Source organism: Etheostoma cragini, chromosome 7 (assembly GCF_013103735.1).
Source record: "Etheostoma cragini isolate CJK2018 chromosome 7, CSU_Ecrag_1.0, whole genome shotgun sequence".
Lineage (NCBI taxonomy): Eukaryota > Metazoa > Chordata > Actinopteri > Perciformes > Percidae > Etheostoma > Etheostoma cragini.
This window is the reverse complement of record NC_048413.1, coordinates 23494417-23517158: the sequence shown is the minus strand read 5'-3', so window position 1 is coordinate 23517158 and position 22742 is coordinate 23494417. Positions and strand designations below refer to the sequence as shown.

Sequence of the window (22742 nt, the reverse complement as noted above, 5' to 3'; positions counted from 1 at the left end):
CACACACACACACACACACACACAGGCGTTATCTTTTTTCGTTTTTCCAGGATTTGCCCTATCAATAAGTAATTTTTTTTTTAAATAGAACAAATTAAGTATTTGATTTGTAATATGTATATGTTAGAATTTAGAATGTATTAAGTTTCAGTAAACATGGTTGTCACTCTGATCTAACGCACGCCCTGTAACCCTCAGCCAATTTGGTTATTGTTGGAAACATGAGTTGAACATATTTAATGAAGTTTGTTTTCGTTTGTATGAAAGTTTTTATGGAAAACGTGGCAGCCCCACAATGTACATTTCAATGTGGGGCAGCAGAAAACTGAGCTAAAAACTGGAGAGAGAAAAAAAAACTTTACACTTATTTTAAGAAAAACAGATTGTCAACACTCAAAACATGATTGCAAAAACTTTCTTTCCAGCTCTGACTCAACCAGAATAAACAGGACCCTCAAACCGCCAGCCGAGTCAACAGCCACAGCAGCCAACGTGCATTGTGTCTATAGAAAGGAGCTGGTGGCCAGTCAGCCAACTATACAGGACAAGTGGGTTTTGTCAAGAAGTTGAAGACTATAGCAGGTCCATGTGAAAGCCGGTGTGGAGAGGCTTATGTGGCTGATCTGCATGTGAAAAACATGGGGGCTTCACACACACATTATAAAAAGGCTTTGACCCTCTCAAAGAAATGGATACACGCACATGAGCACACACATACACTCACTCAAACAAACAAAAAAAAAGGGAGGGGGCGTAGGGAAGAAGATGCAATGGCACACTGCAAAAAATAACGAGAATGTTTGGATTTCTTGAGGATTCGACGACATTAATTGGTGATGTCCTTTTTATTTCTATTATGCTGAAACATAACAAAAACATAGATTAAATGAATCCACTAGATATGTCATGAATCTTTAAACTATTGTCAGACTATACACCTTTTTTGCAGTGCAGGAGTGTTTAAACAAATAAAACACACCATCATATGCCAATCAGAACTACCATAAACAGTGAGGGAGACTGAGACTGTAATCCCAATTTGTTCCCTGTTGTTGCACCAGCCGGAGCGCCATTGACAAAGACCACCTTTGCTATTTATTAGTTATTTTTTATATATAGAGTGGTCCTTTCTGCCCTTTTTACATCCGTGAATTCAAACTCATCTGTATTCCTCGAGGCTCCGGCTTCACTGGCAGCCAAATGCTTCTCCGTTCCTCTCAACGCCCTCCAGCTCTTTTCCACAAAAAAATAAATCTAACAAAAACCCACCTCCAATCTTTTCTTCTTTTAACTTCTGTTCTAAATGCTGGGTCCGCTTCTTTTTCTCCCGGTTTTATTTCAAGGCCTCCCCATCCCTTTCTTCATGCCTCCTCCTCTTTCTTTTCATAAACTCCTCCTTCCCCGCTTAGTTTCCTCTTCACTCTCAAAGACATCTCTTTATTTCTTTTTTATTTCCAAGCTTCCCATTTACCTTGTAGCATCTGTCGATTCTCTTGACTGCTCTTCAGATGTTTAATGCTTGAATGTAATTGAGTGAGTGATGGAGGGAGTGTGTGTGTATGTATACAGTGCATGTGTCGGTATGTGTTTTACTGCACAAGTGTATGGTAGAAAATGTGTGTACTGGTTTATCAGCCTACACGAATAGAAGTTTGTGACGGAAGGCATGCAGGTGTGGGGGGGTGTGTGTTGGACTGTGAGCATTCATACACATGTATGCACTTCCATGTGTGTACAGTATGGGTAAAATATGTATTTGAGGCTAAATGTGCATGTGCATGTCTGCACTTTTTGGCAGCATGTGTATTTTCTTATTGGGCATGCATTTTTGTTTACAGCCATGTGTGTGAAGGGTGTGAGTATCCGTCTGTGTGTGTGTGTGTGTGTGTGTGTGTGTGTGTGTGTGTGTGTGTGTGTGTGTGTGTGTGTGTGTGTGTGTGTGTGCAAGTGTGTGTGTGAGTGTGTATATCCGTATGCATATGTGTTTGATAAGGTGGGAGGCTGGCAGATATGACATACCCCATCTTCCTTTCCCTAGGCCTCTATTTTAATCTGGCAAAACAGGCTGTGCGTGTAATGACCTTTAGAAAGGGTGAAGATAAGTAGATGAGGCTGAGTGTGAGGAGTGTTGAGTTACTGTATAGAGGAGCCAGTGCTGAAATCAGGGGGTAGATGACAGAGGGAGGAAGATAAATGGTTGAGGGGATGGGATAAAGTGGAGCATTTAACGAGATATATGCAGACAGAAGGCTGAGAACATGGAGGAAGACTCTGAATTTTAAACCAAAGGGATCCAAATCTTCAGTCCAACACACTCGTGCATGTCCTTACGGAAAAGCCATCTCCATTATTACTTCATTGGCTACGTTTACTTGTCTTTGAGCACCTGACTGACACACCACCGCCAAATGTCGAACACCATTTCAGTGTCATACTTCAGTAAACCAGAACGTGCAATGTGCAAACAGTGCAACTCTTTTTCCAATGTGAGCCGTTACTTTGATGTCCATTCAGTATTAACGTTCATAAATACAAGAATGACATTAGTTTTACTGGTAGCTCACAAACCAAAGAAGCCTCTAGGTGCCATGAATATCTGTACAAAATCTTTTACTAATCCAGTCAATAGTTGTTTAATAGTTGATTTTTCAGTCTGGACCAAAGTGGAGGACCATCAGACCGACATACAGTAGCCAACCTTACAGCCTCGCCTCTAGAGTGACTACAAGTGTCATAGAACAAGTGCCACTCACATGCCACATAGTCTAACTTATCTCAAAAAACAATGTATGGCATCCTGAGATCAGACTTACGACTATGACATATAAATAAACGAAAGCAAAATCTTCCCTGATGTGGAGTGTGAATTAAAAAAAAACAAAGCCAGGGAGCAGACATTTGTATGCAAAGCTGAGCTTTTCTGTTTCTATTCTGGTTGTATCTGTTGTTAGGATATCAGCATTTTCAAACCTCTGCACCTTGAATCTGCAGTGCAGCTCTACATCCTGACACTTTCTCTGAATTGCTTTTCCAGGTGCTTCTCTCATGTGGCCGGTCAGTGTTCACAGGGGATATCGGACTTTTCCCACACATCTGAGACGTCTAAACGTTGATGCTCGGTATCGCAGAACTGCACTCCACTCGGGCGGGAGCTTGTAATTCCAAGCTGCTGAGCTAAACGCCTACAATGTAGAAGATAATAAGGATAAGTGTAAGAGGATGAGGTCAGGGGGATGAATGGAAGTGCGGGATGAGAATGAGGAATTGAGTGGCGGGTAAGAGACTGAGGGAAGGATAGAGGGATAAAGTGAAGGATTGAGAGATGAAGAGGTTGTTGGGGGCTGACAGGAAGGAGGGATGGGGAGGTGGATGGAGGGCAGAGCAGAGGGATGACAGGATAAGGAGGGGAAACGCACAGGGGGGGCTGGAATTGGGTCCTCACAAACCCCTGATTATACTAATCCTGTTGGACCCCCCTCATAGCAGATTAGTGCCTATGCACCCACCCCACCCACACACACACACACACCCACACACACACACCCACACCCACACCCACACACACACACACCAGAGAGACACATACACCTTCTGTTGCCCCCAGCACATGTTGATTTGCCCCACTCCTTGGCACCCTGCAGCTACATCCAAATCCCTTAGAGATTGGGCAAAAGAACAGGTCACGATGGTGGTGAATTCACCGATCCCTTAAACACGACTCTCTTCAATTCATTTGGTACTTCCAATGGGTCCAACAAGTTTTTTTTTATTTTGAGCCGAATTTCAGTAACACATTAGCATTGACGGAGTTCAGCTTTTGACCTAAAGTAATTGCAGTACAAAAATGGAAAAAAATATCTTAAGGTTAAATTAGAAATAGTCTCGCATTTCCACAGCTTGTTAACCAGAGAACACTGACACATGTATTTTACAATTGTAAAATCTACTGCTCAGTACAGATATATTTTTGTCTGATTTTCTCCAAGAAAGTAACATTGGGATCACAAAAAATAATAGAAAGGAAAGGGAAGGAAAGCAAAGTGAGGGAAAAATACTGCTAACAAATTTCCTACAAAAGAAAGGTGAGGAGCACAATCACAACCATTTAAACACACATTCATGTTAGTATGGAACTTCAGTTGCAGGGCAACAGGTGGGGGGTAGAGACTGTCACAGTGTCACATAACTGAGCGGCCATACGATGACATTTCTCGTTTAGGTTTGGGTTTGGCCCCTCTACTTCCCTAGGACCTGTCTTCTAGTTCCCATTAAGGGGCAGTGGTGGCCTGGTTAAAGAAGCTTGTGACCGGGAGGTTGCTTGTTCAATCCCCAGACCAACAGGATCAAATCTGGCTGGGGAAAGTGAAAAGCAGCGCTTGTCCCTCCCTCCTTACCACCACTGAGGTGCCCTTGAGCAAGGCCCTTAACCCCAACCGCTCCAGGGGAGCTGCTCAGTGGGCAGCAGATCAGACTAGGTTTGTACTGGGCAGCTTCAAGGTATGAATGTGTAACTGTGTGAATGTGACATGTCGTCATTGCAAATGACAATTTGTTCTAAATCAACTTACCTGGATAAATAAAGGTTAATAAATACACTGTATATATATATATATATTCTTTTTTTGAAAAATATTGTAGAAGTTAATTTCCTTTTGGGCCCACTTGAGTTGTGCCAGTGGAAAACTGTTGACAGTTACTCTGGAAAATCCAAAGAACACACTAAAAACATGCATTTGTTAAAAAAAAAAGGTAAACATACACTTCTGCTTTTCAAGCCTCTTTTAACCTACTAAAGACATACCCTTCCAGCAGCAGCTTCTCATTGGCCAAAATCAGTAACTGTGGCATTGCTGAGCAAGTTCAAACGTGTAGAATTTACATAGCGGAAGGATGTTGTAATAAAACACGTGTGCTCAGCAAACATTTCCTGGATGAATAGCTTACAAAAAGAATGCAGTAGACAGATTGTGTCACAGTAAGCTACTAGTCGAGGAGGTAAAGAAGAGGAGCTGAATGGCAGGATATGCTTAACGTCAGTCAGATTGCACAGTGCAGCACTTCTCACTGCAAATGACACCGAAAGGATGAAGAGGGATTAGAGAACACAGCATGCTGTATGCTCGAGAAAGAGTTACAGGCTAACCAAGGCGGTCCTCTAAAAGTCACGGATACACAGCAGCCTTTAAAGACTTCTACAAAACATGCTATTTGTCAGGCATGTTTTGCCTGAAAATGTCACAGAGGATAAACAGCATTTGAACCATGTCTCCCCCCCCCCCACCAGTGTGACTTGTTATATACACAAATGTCATTGTGCACTGTGTCTTGTCTGATTCTGTGTCTCTCTGAGTTTCACAGATTATCTGGACACACACACAGACCAACCTGTGTTTCTCCTTCACCGGTCATCCAGTACTCCTGCAAATATTAAATCTGTTTTAGATTCCACTGGGACGGAGACACAGTGAAACCAGTGCTGTGACGTCTTTTTCTTTCTTGTCAAGGAAGTTTAACCAGCGCTAACAGCTAAATCACCGCTCTTACTAACAACACTGTTCTTTTATTTATTTGGCTTCTGTAAGCAAAACGTCCCTTTTGCCAGTGAAGTCCTAACATTATCCTACCAGGGTTTAAAACGGATGCTGAATCGCACCTGACCAATGCGAAGTCCCCATAGAATATATGTAGATGGTAACTATGGCCCTGCTCGGACCTGGTATTGACATGCGTCTTTGGGGTTTCGATCTAAGTACATGTGTTGACACCTGGCAGTCGAATGTCTCCAAATGCATCTCTACTAACCTCTTATGATTAGATCTGACTTCCCTGCTCTGTATGCAAACACACCTGTGCATTATTTGTACGTACAGAAGTGCATTTTTTAATGAAAACATGTGGTTATTGTATGTGTATACATTTCAGTTGTTACTCTCACATATTAGAGACATTTTTGAGAAAGGTGCAAGACTAATGAAAAAGCTCTGTCTACAGTCTTTGACCCAATCTTGCGAGGGCATTTTTAAGCCCTTTCTGAACATTTTCCGTAACTTTACTATGCCTGAGGAAGTTACCCACAATTCGTAGCGTTGTGACGTTAAATCACAGAGTTACCAGGGGAAGCACAAAAGCATTAAAAAAGGATAAACAAGTGGCACGTGGGTGTTCAGCCTGACATATTCCATTTACATAGATAGTTTAACATTAAGGATTTAAGATGATACATTAAAAAAACACATAAAATCAGTTAATCGTCAACCATTTGTTTTAAATTTTGCCTAGTGATGCAGTTCTGACTAAGATGAGTAAATTAATTATTTGACTCCTCCACTGTAAAGACCCTGGAAGAAGTTCAAATCTTCCTTGGCCATAAAGCAGGTACAAAAAGTTAAGTAAAAAGTCCTAAACCCACAATTGTACCTTTCATGTTTTGTCGCGATACCACGCCATAACAATTCTGTTCCATTCCTTTGTGTAATTTATACCATTTCTCTGCAGCATCTTGAACTCCATCACATATCAGAAAGTTTAGTGAGGGTTCAGGGCTTAGGGTTAAGGGGGGCAGTGAGATTAGTCCTGTGTCTGTGTGCCAAAGGGCATATTTTTTAGATATGTTTTATAAACCTAAATATAAGGTTATTGACCTTCATCCCGCCAACGCTTCAGAAAGCCATGGATGAGAGCAGGCGGGTGGGTGCCGAAACAAAAACACCAACACATCATATCTTTTACAATTTCATGTGAGAACTAAATTTGATGAAATCAGGGACAGTATGATTTAAAACCAACAAAAAAACGATTCACTGCCAGTGGTTTTGGCTAAATGAGAGATACTAATGTTCAAAAATATAAAGTTGGCCAACGTACACAGAGCTACCTATAGCTCTGATGTGGTGGACAAAGCCAGTGAATGAGTAGGTAGTTATCCTTACAGTTGAGTAGTCTGTCCTTTATGTGGCCCAGGACACATTTGCATACGCCACTCTAAAACAATGTGGCCATTTGCAACCGAGACCACCTCGGAATGTGGTGTGAGTGATGGGATCTCGATGCGTCTTCATAGCATGCTGGGCGTGTTCCTCCTGTCACACCTGTACTTAGAGCTGCCCACTTGTGATCAGGTCACCCAGGATGCATGTTAATTGCAGGTCTTAACAGAGCTTAGTATTCAGCTTTTCTTTCTGAAAATTCAGGAAAAAAAGCGGAATAATAATAATAAAATAATGTTAGGCTTCTGGCAATTTGAGCAGAAATACGTAGAACTTGGCATGACGAGTGCTACATCATTCCTCCACATTCACACCTATAACAACTAGACACAGATTTTGAACTTAACTAGGTCATCAATACGGGAGGTAATCAGTCCAGCACCACACACCACAGCTCCTACCATCTGCATAACATAAAAACTGTCAACATTAAACCGTCTGTGGTGCCAAAAAAGGTAGGGAACTGATGGCCAGCAAAGCAGAAACAATGAAGAGACATGACAGTTCTTCTCCTTTTTGTTGTGTCGAGACTGAGGCTAAAGAGACATTTACTTATGTGAAGTTTCACAGAGTATTACCTTTGACAGCTTGTTATTAATTGACGTTTAATTCCAACAGTTTTTGCGATCTCCTGCTGCCGTACATAAACATTCAGTGACAAAACCAAGGCATGTGTTGCTAATACCAATGCAGAGAATGAAGCAAACTGAATAGGATTGCCAAAGAGAAAAGCAGGCATGATTAAATAGAGAACTAAAGAAAGGAAAAAACAAATCAGTGTGACATTGTATGAGAAGGAGGAATAGGCTACTCTACATCTCCCTGAATAAATGTAAAGGCAAATCACTTCCACAAACATCACCATGTTGTTTTCAATGTGTAACTCTCTCTAATCAAGTCCCTGTAGTAATATCATGAACTCATTTAAAAAAGTCTATTTTTCTTTTGATCCCCAGGAAATGTCCTAAGCCATTTGGAAATAACATTTGGGATGGCACTTTTAAATACTAGTGTCACCAAAATGACCCAGAACATTAAAAGAAAACAAAAAATGATAAGTCTGTGGTCCCTCAAGCCTCCCAAACACTGCCAGTGTAGCTCTAGGATGCTGGCTCTCTCGCACCCATTCCGCTCAGTGACTTCCCATGGCTGACTGAATTAATGTTGCATCTGCTAGTGTTGACATGGGAACCCTGCAGTGATATTTTGGTGCTGTCTGTTTCTGTTGGGTCTCCAAGCGAGGACACTTCGAGTAACAGGCAGTGTGGCCTGGCCTGGCCTGATGTGTGTGTGTGTGTGTGTGTGTGTGTGTGTGTGTGTGACCCAAGTGCCAGCGTCTGTCCGAGGTTTCTTTCTAAAAGGGAGTTTTTCCTTGCCACTGTCACACTAATTCCTTGCTCTTTGGGGAATTACTAGAATTGCTGGGGCTTTGTAAATTATAGAGTGTGGTCTAGACCTACTCTATCTGTAAAGTGTCTTGAGATAACTTTTGCTATGATTAATACTATTAATGAAACTGAATTGAAATTGTGTGTGTGTTAGCTCTTAGGCCACATGGCTAGATGGTAATAGTGTTAACAACAGGGTTGAGAAGTTCATGTCCGCCACACACACACACACACACACCTAATAGCCCCATTTCCCTAACTGTTCTCATCTGAGCTTCCTTAAACAGATTTGATAGGAAATGTTTTATGATTTATCGCCAAGTAAAAGCTTAATCAAATAACATTACAGTGGAGGAAGACACAAGCATTTTTGGAACAAAAATGTAAACAATGTAAAAGCTGCTCTTGAAAATATGACCTTGCACCATTACAGAAATCACCATGAAGGGAACATAATTTCTATTGTTTATTGTTTCCTGAAAATTCATTCATTCAGGATTGTACAAATACGTCATCGTTGTGGGGTCATTCACAACCCCAAGCAAGAATGTGCTTGGGGTTATCTGGATGTGTTTTTGTTTTCTTCATTGCAGTAAGTGTATATTCACATTAATTGGTGCTGTTCACTCTTACAATACTTCTAATGCTGTCAGCGTGCATCCAGAAAATCAAATTTTAATTCATGTAGTGAACTCAGTCAACCAATGCATACACTGCAGGAGGCAGTAAGCATACAAAGTGAAAAAACAGAGAGAGACGTCAGGAGAGTCGTTAAATCGACAGCCTGTTTCACCAGGGAGATACCTGTCCCATGCAGTGCTTTGTCGTGCTAACTGTCAAATCCATAGCAAATTGCATTTCTCATATTTGGTGACTGTGGAAACAAACGTTTCCTATGTTGAGAAAGACAGAAATAACAATGTCTACAAGAGATGGTTGAAACTACTACAAACTAAAAGGTGTCACTAGTTGTGACTGCGTCCAGTTAATGATGATGCCCGATCTCTCCGATAGGGCCCTGACACACCAAGCCGACCTCAGAGTGCTAGCGTTGACAAAGACTCGGTTTATCGAATGTTTTGCTCCGCCTCACATCTTCTATTCCAAGTTGCTCTTGAAGACAATACAGAGCTTACAGCTGATGGCCAGCGGTTCCCCAACATATGGACAAACAGCATGTTCTGCAGCTGCATGAGGGGAAAAGCAAAAGTGTGGCCAAAAGTATGTGGACAACACTTGCCCTACTTTATGAAATCTATGTTCTGGGCTGTTCTTCATGTCTTGGGCTAGGCTCCTAAGGGTTGTTGTGGATTTTCTTAGGCCGATTTGGTCGAATCAAAGAATCTTCAAGGAGAAAGGATGGCGCAACAATAGTTCTTTATTCAATCAAAGGACCCGGAGCAATTTTTCTGCAGAAAAACAACTGACCTTCCTTTAACACGTGTTCCTTTTACCCATAGGCCCAAAACAGGCACCCACTTCTCAGTGGACATCCAAGCAACCAACATTCCCCCACATCATAAGTTAAAGTACTAGATTAAAATAGGAGTGTAACAGATAAAACAAAAGTCATACAAGGTGCTTTCACACCTGTAGTTTGGTTCATCCGCTCAAGACCAAGTAAAAAAAAGAAGAAAAAAAGGATAATTTGTTGCCTTTCAGTTCTGTTCTGACTGTTTTGTGTAATAATCGTTGACTTTCTGGAATTCATACTTATCCTGTAGTTGGTACAGTATTCTCTGCTTTTACATCACAAATACACAGCAACAGAGTTCTCTCTTAAGCAGACACCAACCACCTTTTCAAGTGCTTTTAATCCGGTTGTTCAATCCACACTCAAGTTCCATTGACAGTTTTCACACCGACCTCAACATCCGAAACAAACTAACCCCAACCAAACCAAACAGAGTTAGTTTTAAAAAACTTTTAGAGAAACCTTAATTCACATAACAATACAATGTGCTGTTTTGGGGATGGCTCTTTTCCTTTTTCGACATGGCAGTGCCTTTGTGCACTAAGTAGGATCGTAATGAAAGTAGCTTCTTTGGCGAGAAAGTTTGGTGTGGAACAACTTGTCTGGGCTATCACTAAGCAATGCCGTCAACCCCATCCCATAGTCTTAGGATAATCTGGAACTATGAAACATCCTGGAAAGACAACTAAAACAAAGTAGCCTGTTTTCATGCTGCTGTTAATCTGTCTCTCTATATGCTTGAAATAAAAATGGAGAATATATTGAATACAAAGTGAAATGGTGTTGTCAGCCCGTGGTGTTTAGCTTGTAAGAGAACATAGAGCTCTCTTTTACTGACAACCAGAAACATCTGTAAATGAACAGCAGGGGGAAGATTCTACATAGTATTTTTTATATAACCTCTTAGTTCTGATAGTAAGTTAGTTAAAATCGCTTTAGTATCGGCACAGGAAAAAACAATTGCCAATAATCCCTTCAATCGGCACAAGCCTATAGGTGACGGATGGCCACAGTGACATCCTGACGGCCATCTTTGTGTGTTGGGGTGATTATAAAACACACACACACACACACACACACACACACACACACACACAGACACAGACACAGACACAGACACACACAGACACACAGACACACAGACACACAGACACACAGACACACACACACACACACACACACACACACACACACACACACACACACACACACACACACACACACACGACATCAAACAGACATTTTATGGCATATGGCAGCCGCCAAAAGCCCTCCAAAAAATTGGACAAAATACAGTACAACAGCTGAATTACAATGGAGACCTTTGTCTCCCTGGAGAGGATATTGACAACACCTCTCTCTCTCTCTCTCTCTCTCTCTCTCTCACTATCTCTGACTTTCTGTCTGCCTGCATCTGTTCTGGTCTCTATCTTATACATTAGCACTCTTATTTCTTTCTTTCTTTCAGTTCTTCAATTGAGAAGCAATACAGTATTTAGTGAAGTAATATCATTGGCATGTCTCTCGCTTATCTCACATCTTCTACCAACCGCAGTAAACAAAGCAGATTATTATACTATCATACAAGTCTTTCAACAAACTGAGAGGGCTGAAAAAAAAGAGCTAAACTCTTCAGCCAGAAAACAGGACCATGGCTTCATTTTTGACAACAGTAATACCAATGAGTCAATGCTACGGTCGTCAACAGACAAGCGTCTGTTTCTCCAGAGAAAGAGCGATCACGGCGATGTTTGTCTAGACACTGTTGCCTTAGAGTTGTGCTGGGGTAATCACGTGCTGTGGGGAAAGAAAGCCAGGGATCCCAGCTGTAATTAGCTAATGTTGCTAGCGGGCTCAGTGTAATGCTCACTGAATGAGAATGCATTGAAGTTCAGCGCTAGGTCACAAGTTCAGAAAGTGGCTAACACCCCCCCCCCCCGATAACTCTGTCGGCCAGACTAGGGCCTCTGTACCACAAACTGGCCTTTCACTGAGCAGCCAGGATCACACACTTAAACATACACCATAGGCAGTCAATTATGTATTGTGGTGCTACAATATACTGTGGCACGGTGTTTGGTGATTTGGGTTGGGATCTGGTTTTATCTAATCTGAATCCAGTATCCCCTTATTAAAATAGAATCCCTCCCAAGCCCTTATCAGATTTAATGCCCTATTTACACTTTTGATTTTCCAGCTAGCTAAGGCTAACGCTAGCGATGCTAAGGCGATGTCACAGGCACAGGCAGGGTCTGGGCAGATCCAATAGTTTTAAAGTTCACAGAGTACCTGCCTTTAAGAAAGTTAACACTTGTCAGTGGAGAGTGGCCAGGTTTGGTAGGACCGGGCTAGGTTTAGTTAGCATTGTGTGAACTCGTTTGTCAAGGGCTTGAGTGTAATGGACGTTCATTGATATGAAGGTTGGCGGTCCAGCTTCAAACTGTTGACATGTTATAAAAAAAAAATTAACTTGGTGGGTCTGAGTCCTGAAATGATGTGGAACTTTTCAGCTTCATAGTTCCATTAAAAAAAGACTCAGCACATTGCACTTGCAATAGCACAGTGGTGTTAGAATGATCTGCTTTTTCTATAACAATCTTTGGTTTGAGTACAGTCACCCGCTTGCAAAGAGCACATTGACCCAACTAAAAGCCAAGTTTTATTTGGCCTTTCGTCAAGTTTTTTTTTAATGGAATAAACGTGTATTAACTACAGCAAATGTAATTTACCATTGGTGATGTTTGACTTTTATCCTGGCAAAAGAGGCGGTCAGTGCCTGTTAAAAATGACATTGCTCGTCGCTAATGGAAAAAAAGAGGCAGCGCCAGGCTTTTTGCCAACCTGGACCTGGATCCAAAAATGTGGAATTACAGTGACGACGAAAAATGTATTAGAACTATTATTCATCCTTTTATTACAGCTGTTGTTGAGTAAACCATCTTGGAGGTGGGAGCAAACATGAACAAGTAGCGCAGTAAACCCTGTACAGAGGCAGAGACAGCAGCTACATGTGTTTCCGTAGAAAGTGGTAACAAGGTCAAAAGAGAACAGCAACAAAACAGAAATGAGAGAAAGAAAGATGGAGGGGGAGTGACGGCTCAATGCATCCCTCAGCATCCTTCCACTCTGCAGCCATCACTTCTTACCATCTCTATAAACATTATGCAAATGTCTGTGCCGCCGCACAGTGCGCTATAATGTCACGTTGGCGGTAACAGTAAGCAGTAATCACGTTTAAGAAGTATGGGTGGAGAAATCAAACAAGGGTATTTATTATCCGGCGATCCCTAATCCGATAAGCTGTCATCACTTCACTCTACAGTAATGCCTTCGAAAAAGAAAAGAAAAAAACACTGTCTGCTGTAAAGGAATGAGGGGGGAGAGAGAGAGAGCAAGAGAGAAAGAGAGAGAGAGTTCCAGTCTGACTTAACTCTTTTGCTCCCTTTCTCTTCCTAGCACAGACAATTCTGGATTTAGCACTGTTATTGTGCCTGTCTAGTTGTGGATAATTAAATGTAGCTGTTAAATTTGATCTTTTTGTCTTTTTTTTTTTTCCTTTTTCACAACCGCTATGGGAGACTATACACACACACACAGCCTGTGTGTGTGTGTGTGTGTGTGTGTGTGTGTGATCCGACTTGTGATGCCATAAAAGACTCCTTCTCGACATCTTCCAATTAGAAGGTTAAACAAAGGCATGTGTTGAAAAGCAGCTTTTCAAAAAAGAGAAAAGGAGAGAGATAGGTTGAGCCAGCGCACACACACACACACACACACACACACACACACACACACACACACACACACACACACACACACACACACACACACACACACACACACACACACACACACACACACAAATAATAGCTGCATTGTCCTATTTGCCCTCTCTGCGTTTTGAATGATTTTATTGCTAAATATTATAAATTGAACATCTCTTTCAGCTCATTATAGATATTGGTTATTATATATGGCCATGTAGTAAATGTTTCAACGCCCAATCATTTATCTCAGTGTGGTCTTACTGGCTTTCTGTATATTGTATAAATTGCTTTGGCAATGTGGTTTCTAATAAACAACCATTTAAGACAGAGTAGCCATGCAGTAGAAGGGGATGAGAAAATGGAGAGAGCAGACTGGTGCAGAGACAGGAAATAATCAATCAAACGCCCTCCCTCCACAGCATCTCGCCCTCCCTCTTCTTTCTTTATTAAACTTCCTCTCTGTTGACCTTTGAACTTGCTGTTCCCAGCTCCCCACGAGCTCAAAAAGTGAAGCTTTTTGCCTTTTGAACCCAGTCTACAGGCTTTCGCCCCGAGGCTGACAGACAATTTAAAAATGTTTCACAGTGCTTCTTTTTTCTCAAGTCGACTCGGGAGCAAAACTGCAGATTGCTGGTTCAATCCAAATAAACAATAACACATAGACAAAACCCTAAATGTATAAACTCACTACCAAGTCCTCCAAGCAACTCGTCCTCTGTTCTTTAGATAGAACTAGATAACAAAGAAGGGGAGTTTTTTTTTATAAACTTTGTTATTCTTAAACAATTTTTGTATCATAATGTACACATTATAATTTACATTACATGTACATCCAAACATTTTTCTCACAACATGCTAACATGCAACAGAGGATTTCATTCACTATGCTAAGCTAACTAGTGGCAAAATGCGTTGGCCCACCTATCTACCGACAGGGGAGACCATGATAAGCCCTATATCAAAAAACGGTGGCATGCTCCTTTAATATTAGCATAGGAAAAAACCTGAACTCTTCAATCGTCGATATATGGTTCTACTGCCAATGGGAATAACCCTAGGAATAGGAGTTAGTACTTAATATGACATAAAATGAAGTATTGAAATACAGAATATACTAAGTAATCACACAACTGTAGTATAAGAAACTGTAGGAACATTCAGAATAATATCCAACTATTCTTTTAAACAAAGGCTAAACAATAATAAGTGTGGTAATTGCTATTTAAGTATTTAGCATTTTTCAATATGGTCAGTAGGCTAGAGTGAATGTGGAAAACACACGACTTCTGGCCCTTTAGTTCAAGTAGTTCAACAGTCAAACGTCACGTGGGCTGTCCCAGGTGCTACCACAAACATGCTTCATATTCTTCATATTCTAGATTTGTCTATATAGATAAAACCTGGGTGCGCTTCAAGTTGGGGCAACTTGGCAACGAGTCTGAGACAAGATATGGACTGAGATGATGGGGATATACTTGAAGTCTTTGTACACCACTGAGATAAATGCAGTAACAAAAAAACAAAAGAAGTTCAGTTTCAGCCATTACAGACATATACATTACAATTATTTGAAAGTAAGCTTCAAACTCAAGTTCATCCAATCAAACCACAACATCCCACCATCATTGTTTTTTAAATATTGCTTGGCTTTCTAGATAATTGTGAGGTGGAATCATTTTATCTCTGATATTATAATTATCACTGTAGATTAAAAGTTGCTTCACATTTCTTTTCTCAACTAAAACCTTGCTTGGGGCTTGTGTATATCCACCCAGTGCTATTCATACACCTGTTCCGTCATTTATTACACAACATATGTCTAGGGAAGAATGCATCATATTTGCACGTAGGAAACGTCCAAAATCTGCCATACAGTGACATCTTGCATGTTTTTCCTTGTAATATTGCAATAACTTAAGTAGAATAATCTTGTAATCAGAGATAAATTGTGTAGTTTGTCCACCCCAGCCCTATCTTTTGGTATGATCTGCGACGCAGACCATGAGCCAGGCCCCATCAGTGTCTGTCCTCTCTAGTACTCGTGGCTGAGTGAGAGCAAATCCCCACAGCCAGGTTCCAACATCTTCCAACACGAGCGGAGTTTGTTATAGCACCAAATTAATGCCGGATCACAGATGGGTAAAATGCTTATAAAGTTCCGACAGTGTGTACGGCTTGTGGATAGATGTCGCTGGTAGTCGAGCAAATGAAAAAAGATGGAATTTTTATGAATATTCCAAATTAAGGCACTTAGGCAAAAACAACCATTAAAAGAAATCTGAATTAAAGAAAAACAAAAGAAATTGACATGAGACCCCAAATAAATGAATAAATTATACCAACAATATATACAGCTGTAAATCTAGCTAATTTCTTTTCTAGTCACAAGAGCTTTCTACAGACTTACGTCCTACCAGATCGAGCTCCTCAAACAACTAAAACAAACCATCTAAATAGCTCTAAAGTGCGCCCCTGGAATTGGAACATACCAATACGAAATACACTACAGGGGTGGCTCAGGCGAGTAGTAAATTTAAAGCTCAAAACAGCCACAATTAGTTAATCTAGTGAACAAGAAATATGCAAAATAATACAGATATAATTAACACAAATGTTTCAACAAACCACAAGATATTTTGAGGGTTAGAAGGTATTATTTAAAATATTACCCTAATAATAAAATACCCTAATACCCTAATAATTAAATACCCTAATATTATTATTAGGGTATTATTTAAAATTCGGGTCCCTTCCTGTTACCCCGGAACGTCATATACACCCAGTGTGCACGGCAAACTTCCTTTTAAACACAAACCAGCAGTCGCCGGTAGGCCATTTAGACTATTCTGTTTAACCGCTGTTACACTTTTAAACTAAATAAACAGACGAAGATCGGAGTGTTGCGTGGTTATTATAATCGGGGAGGTTTGTAAGTATGGTATGGTTTTAAACAGAATGATGGATTGATGAAAGTAGCTGTAGCATGTAAATCACCATAGTATAAGATGTTAAGGGTTCACATGAAAGCTACGGGATTTCTGTGGGGAATTTGATGAATGGCTATGTTAACAGATGAGTTCAAACAGTGATGATTAACAGAACATCTGGACATGGTAAACAAAACTATAGGTCTACAGGCAACCTTTACACTCAGTCTTTGAACGATGAAAAAGGTAGCGCATTGCGACCGTGACGGCGGCAACGCGCCCCGTCACAGTACCTAAAAGCTGATAAGGTATGCACATCCATGCATACAAACTTGAACACAGAGACGGTCTCCAAAAGTGAGGTCCAAGAATCTGTTCTGCCTTTCGTCTCTCTTCCTAAATCCCTCCCTCCACATTCTGTCATCTGTCTGGCAGAGGAAGACACACAGAAAGATAGAGAAAAATAGACTCTTGGTTGGCACACAGGCTGTTTGGACTGATACAGAAGAGTGTAGAGAGACCTATAATCTCTAAGCTCTCCCCTTTCTCTCTATCAGTCTGGTGATCTGACTATTCCCTGGTACACATTCTCTATGTTTCCACACTGTGGAGCATTGTTTATACAATGTGCATATCTTCATGCAAATGCAACTGTAAACCATGCATATCAAAAAAACCACACTAACCAGACATGTAAATGAATGTGAGTGACTCTTCTTTAGAACATGAAAATAATAATAACTTGCACGTGATTCCACAATTTGACAGATCAAAAAGATCAAGAACAAATCTCACACTCTCACTGTATAAAAAATGACAGACAATTAAGGAAAAGTGGGGGAAAAGGTACCATGAAATAAAGCCCACGGTTAAGAAACAATGTGACAAAAAAGCATCACAGTCTAGAAAATGACAAAACAATTTCACTCCCAACACGTCAAATACAACCACTTTGTTAGGACCCCTTGGCGTCTAATTGTTTCTAATGCTATGGGAAACCCTTTAGCTTAATTTTTTCAACGGGCAGGGTTAAGTTTAGGCAACAAAACCACTTGGATAGGTTAACACAGGTAAAAACAAATCAACGTTTGACTTTTGTTTTCACACGGGACACAAACGGCGGCCTGCTGCTTTTGTGCGATCCGTTGAGCCTCAACAACCTCCCCTGTATTTGGACTTCGTTGCTCTTCATGCTACATTACCTCTCTGCGTCGCGGTCGAGCAGTTGAACGCCTGGTTCCTTGTGTGTAGGTATCAGAACAATGATGGCCACTGACCAAGCTGCCATATTTGACAAGTTGCTTCATGCAAGTCAAATTACTATCAAAATTCAGTTTTTAATGTAACATGCAAGGGGCAATATGTTACATTAACATATACTGCAGACAAGTCTGTTGCTGTGGAGATAGTGTTTCTAGTATGGTAATAAACCAAATTGGCCTTTCTCTTACATCATGCTTACGAATACTGCGTTAATCTAATGCTCCTGTCTAGTTGTTTTCCAACTGGGCCCTGGGGACACCAATGAGGTCCCTGAATAAGCACCAGTGGGCCGCTGAGGATAATGTGGAAATAGTGTAATTTTACCATTGTTTAATTGACCATAAATGGTCCTGATATCGTTCCCCAAGTGCAGTCTCTGCTCCAGGACACCTCCACCACATAGGCAGACACTACTTCTACTACTACTACTACTACTACTACTACTACTACTACAACTACGTGATTGTATGGAAAATGTAAGCTAAAGTGTCATTCATATGGTGACTTTATAATAAGTAAAATAGTACACATCCTACTGGCCATTTCACATCAGTGTGACGAAGTCATATGTCGTGGTGCCCAGATGCTGTGAGGTCCACTGACCTGGACCATTTGGAATCAATAATTTATACTGTGTTTAGTTTTGTAGCATTTCAAACATTTGCTCATATTTTGCTTGACAGTTGAAGACAAAGATAGCTATGGAGGCTTTTTACCCACTGACCTCAGTCATGTCAGAAAGAGTTACAACTGGTCAAACAAAGCTACCCTGTTCAAAGTGTTTTGTATTTTTTGATTTACAAAAAACTTCCAGGACAAGTTTATATCAGCAAAACAAGTGCAAACATCCATCTCTTTATCTAGCTGTGATCTTTTAACTTCTATCACTTTCCACAATCCATCTATCCATTATTCTATCCCTCCTCTCTCTGCTATAATCTCCAATTCAGCCGTCCATGGTGCAATGTAATCTGAAGGATTAACCTCGCTGCTCTTTCTCATCAGCGTATGGTTCTGGTCCAGTGCTGTGGCTTTAACCACTACTGCTCCGCCAGCATGTGCATGTGTCCGCACATTTGTTGATGTGTTTATGTTAAATACAGCAAGGGTAACCAGGAAATACATTACCTTAAAACAGCCAAAGTAAATACTAAGTAAGAAAACTGAATGTAATCCTGTTTAGCAAGCAGAAAAATAGAATTACAATTGTTATGCCAAAACTGCATGTGTGCCTGCATTTTGTACCGCTGCCCTATTTTAATCTTGGACTGCATGTAAAGCACAAAGGAAATATATCAACAACCGAATTTCAAGACTTTAAAGGTTTTAAATTCAGAAACTGTTTTGTAATGTAAAGGGAGAAAGGGGAAAAAAGGGAAAACAGAGGCTGTGGCTGGCACACACACACACACACACACACTCTAGCTGAATTACTCGTGCCTGGCGGTGATCAGGAGCACAAGACCAAATCCTTCACACACACAATCACACTTCAGAGAGCAACAAGACTGAGTGGATTAATCCTTCCGATTTTTGGAGATAGAGCGTTAACTTGTGTTTGTGTGTGTGCGTGTCTGCGTGCATGTATGTTTGACAGCGAACACCTAGGATGCCACACGAGAGCACGTCTGACGCACAGAGGCACCAAATCACATTGATATCTTAAAAACACTAACAATATGTACAATAAAGTACAAAATAAAAAGACACAAAGTTGGAGCTGCGGCGGTGGATGTGACACACAAATTGCGCTCCTTCTCTGGGTCATAACTCAAATCTGTGTCCACAGAGACAATTTTTGATTCATACACTGAAAACTAGCTGATTCAGCATCATTTTAGTGGGATGCAATTGTCTGGATGGTGTCTGAGAGGGGCAAACACACTTTGTCAGACTGTGGAGTAACTGTGGACTATATGATGCATGCTTATTCAATTTTGCCGTAATAAAGAGGCTAAAAGGAATGTCTTATATCTGAGCCGTTTAGAAATATGACTCCAAACATATGAAGTAGTACATGAAATGTAATATTGTTGCATTATGATCCACTGGGGAAATACTAACTGCATTAGGTCTGTTGTTACTGTCTAATTATCTCCTTTATCAGCTCATTTCCATTCTGCTCTACCCCTCTCCACCTTCATCCTTTCTTCTTCATCTCTCCATTCCTCCCCATTATGGGTTACTACAACTCATCCATTCCTCCCCCTTTTTCCTCTTCTTCTATTGTCCCTCCATGAGACTCTCTGACACCAGGCAGCCTGCCAAGTCACTGTACACTTCAATTAGCGCACACACACACACACACACAGCAACGGTCTTTCAGCTAAACGCTTTGTGCGCTTTGCAATGAAAACCAAAAGGCTGCAGAGACACAGTATGTGTGTATTAGTGTATGTGTGTCTGCAGTGCTGGCACTTGGAACGTGTCCTAAAGTGTGTCTTTGATATCAGTCTTGGTAATCTAAGTCATTCTCTCCGCTGTATCCAGATACAATAGAAACACACATACGCGCACACACAAACACACACACACACACACACACACAATCCAGATGGCTGAACAACACTTCGGTTGGGTCTTTGTCCTCCTCATTCTCTGACTATCAGCCTATATACTTTTTCTCGGTAGTTGTCGGACATTGTGTTGGCTTATCTGTGTTTGTGTCTGTCTTAATGCATGTTTATCTGTTTGTCTCTTTCCTCCCTGAGAAAAACGTACAGTCCCTTCAGAAATTTAAGTGCAAAACCTTCGTGATGCAGCTGAATAGACAAACAGCAAATCAATTGCACGTGAAAATATAATCAGGATTTTTGCTTGTTTACTGGATCAGTTAGAGTACAGAAGAGAAGAGACATGAAGAGAAAGAAAAGCAAAATCTGTGCAAGAAAAGACACAAAGATGGCATTAAGAGATGCTGTCAGTGTAGAAAACGTAGAGCTTGTCTGTTTAACTGGATTTGAATAGACACAATTTAGATCTACAGTTTTTTCCTTTTTCTTCTCACCGGTACATTACATCTAATATTTGGTATCAGTGTCTAGTCAGCAAGACATTTTTGTGCCGTTCACATCACTGGTTTTTCATTGGCTAGGTTAGAAACTAGTCTGCATTTTGTAGTCCTTTGTACAAAGGAATGTTTTATTTTTAAACCTAGGTTTTTATTTTTTTCGTTGTCCCATCAGATGATATGTTAGCATTTCAGTTATTACAAGAGATGCAGGAATCTGGAGAATGAAGTCCAGTAGGGCAAACATTAGCTGTCAGTAGAGATGGGTGGATATCCATTTTTTGCATGTGTACAAGTTTAATAAGGTGTGATTTTATGGAAACTGGCATTTAGAACATGTTCCACCAGAATAATAAAGTAGCCTAACAACCTGTGCTGACAGCGTCAGAGCGCTAAATCCAACTTATTGCCGATTGCATTAATAACAAGCAGCGTTAGGCAGTAGCGGCGCTCCAGCCGTGATACTAGTTCCACTGCATTTCTCACTAGCGTGGCTGTTTTCTGAGTCAAATAGCTTTTCAGTACCTTAGCTTTATTAGTAGCAGTGCGTTAGCGGCCACACAAGCTAGACTTCCTCTAGGATTTGTCAAGCTCAAGCACTGCTTTCACTTGGGCTACATTCCCGCCAATATACAGGTTTGCATCAACAAAGACTTATAAGATTCTTCTTCATCTGAAAACCACAAAGAAAAAAATAAACAAAGTTGCACCTAAACTCATCAAAATGAACAAAGCATTTCTTTCACTATCACGTTGTGCCACATTCCTTTGATGACATTATCTAAATGTAATAATTTAGAAGTAAAATAACAGACAATCCAGTGAAGATGATGTCACACTGAATGCACTAAATGGCAAGAAAACTATGAAATATCTGCACATTAGAACTGTGGGTGTGTTAATGTGTGTGTGTGTATGTGCGTGTGCGTGTGGGAGTGAGAGAGAGAGAGTGTTCACAAATGTACAAATCAGAAATCAGGAAGCTTTTTGAGAACAGCCAATCAATACTATAAACAAGTCAAGCACAATTGGCAAGTGCTCTGATTCTCTCTGTGTCACTCATCCCTCTCATTTTCTAATGTATTGTATCCCCTTGACCCCCCCCCCCCCCCCCCCCCCCCCCCCCCCCCCCCCCCCCCCCCCCCCCCCAACAACTCTCAGTGTCTCTATCTCTCTCATTAAAATGAGGGTGCTGATCCTTTGCCCGGTTGACAAGCTGGGTTTTATTTGGACTAAAACACGTAGAGTGAAAAGAAAACAAGAGCTTGGGATCTACAAAACACACAACACAGTGTGAGGGAGATTTTAACCATAGAAAATAAAACTGTGGTTTTCTTTAGATCCGTACAGAGGGTTCTGATTGCGCTGGCAGAATTCCTGTTGTACAAGGGCGTCATACCAAATAGAGCAACAAGAATGGCAACACTAACGGCAACAGTATTCTTCATCAGAAGCCGGATATTCGAATGGCATCATTGCCAAAACACATGGGTACTACTGTATGACCACACAATAGAGTTGATTTTACCCTAATTGTAGCATTTTATGAAACAGAAAAGCCATGAATGGTGTTGAACAAAGTTGACACACATTTTCCTCACACAAGACTTCAGAGAATACACATAATTGTCGTGACAGACCCTATTGAGTGTGACGCACGCCGTGAGTGTGTGATAGGACGACAGAAGGACTGCGTGTATGCTTTAGTGTATAGCTGTGTGTGTATTAATGGATAGACAGATGGGGCAGGCTAGAGGAACAGTTGATGAAGGCTTTACACTGCAGCTGGCCCTTTCTACTCCCCTCTGCAGCAAACACACACTCCGAGATACAGAAAAGGTCTGCTGGCAAAGTCTGTGTGTGTGTGTGGGTGTGTCTTTGTGTGTGTGTGTGTGTGTGTGTGTGTGTGTGTGTGTGTGTGTGTGTG

The 22742-nt window shown here is 41.0% G+C and overlaps 1 protein-coding gene and 1 long non-coding RNA gene across 3 annotated transcripts in view; one reads left to right on the top strand and one right to left on the bottom strand.

The window, feature by feature from the left end:
* plxna1a (plexin A1a) overlaps nucleotides 1-22742 on the bottom strand; it is a 239102-nt gene that overhangs the window by 152416 nt on the left and 63944 nt on the right. The gene's annotated exons all lie outside the window — the stretch shown is intronic.
* Nucleotides 11727-22742, top strand: part of LOC117947256 — a 12243-nt gene continuing 1227 nt past the window's right edge. The window contains exons 1-2 of the long non-coding RNA XR_004657199.1: nucleotides 11727-11737; nucleotides 13091-13095. This is a non-coding gene — a long non-coding RNA (uncharacterized LOC117947256). The remainder of the gene's footprint in view (nucleotides 11738-13090; nucleotides 13096-22742) is intronic.